Genomic DNA, 681 nt, shown 5'->3' with positions numbered 1-681 from the left:
CTAATGCAAATCCTAATCTTAATCATAATCCAAATCCAAATCGTCTTTCTCATCCACATGCTAATCCTCTTCCTATTCCTCATCCTAATCATATTCCTATTCCTAATTCTATATCTAATCCTAGTCCTAAAACTATCCCTAATCCTAATCGTAATCCAAATCGTAATCCTAATTCTAATCCTACACCTAAGCTTAGTCCTAATCCTAATCCTCATCCTAAACCTAATCCTAATCCTCCTCCTAATCCTCATCCTCATCCTAATCCTAATCCTTATCCTCATCCTATTCCTAATACTCATCCTAATCCTAATCCTAATCCTAATCCTATTCCTTATCCAAATCCTATAATCATAATCATAATCCTAATCCTAAATCTAATCCTAATCCTCTTCCTAATCCTAATCATAATCCTCATCCTAAACCTAATCCTAGTCCTCATCCTAATCCTAATCCTAATCCTCATCCTATTCCTAATTCTCATCCTAATCCTAATCCTAATCCTAATCCTATTCCTTATCCAAATCCTATAATCATAATCATAATCCTAATCCTAAATCTAATCCTAATCCTCTTCCTAATCCTAATCATAATCCTCATCCTAACCCTAATCCTAGTCCTCATCCTCATCCTAATCCTAATCCTCATCCTATTCCTAATTCTCATCCTAATCCTAATCCTAAT

This window comes from Lupinus angustifolius, chromosome LG14 (assembly GCF_001865875.1).
Source record: "Lupinus angustifolius cultivar Tanjil chromosome LG14, LupAngTanjil_v1.0, whole genome shotgun sequence".
In the NCBI taxonomy this organism is placed as follows: Eukaryota; Viridiplantae; Streptophyta; class Magnoliopsida; order Fabales; family Fabaceae; genus Lupinus; species Lupinus angustifolius.
This window is presented reverse-complemented; position numbering follows the sequence as displayed.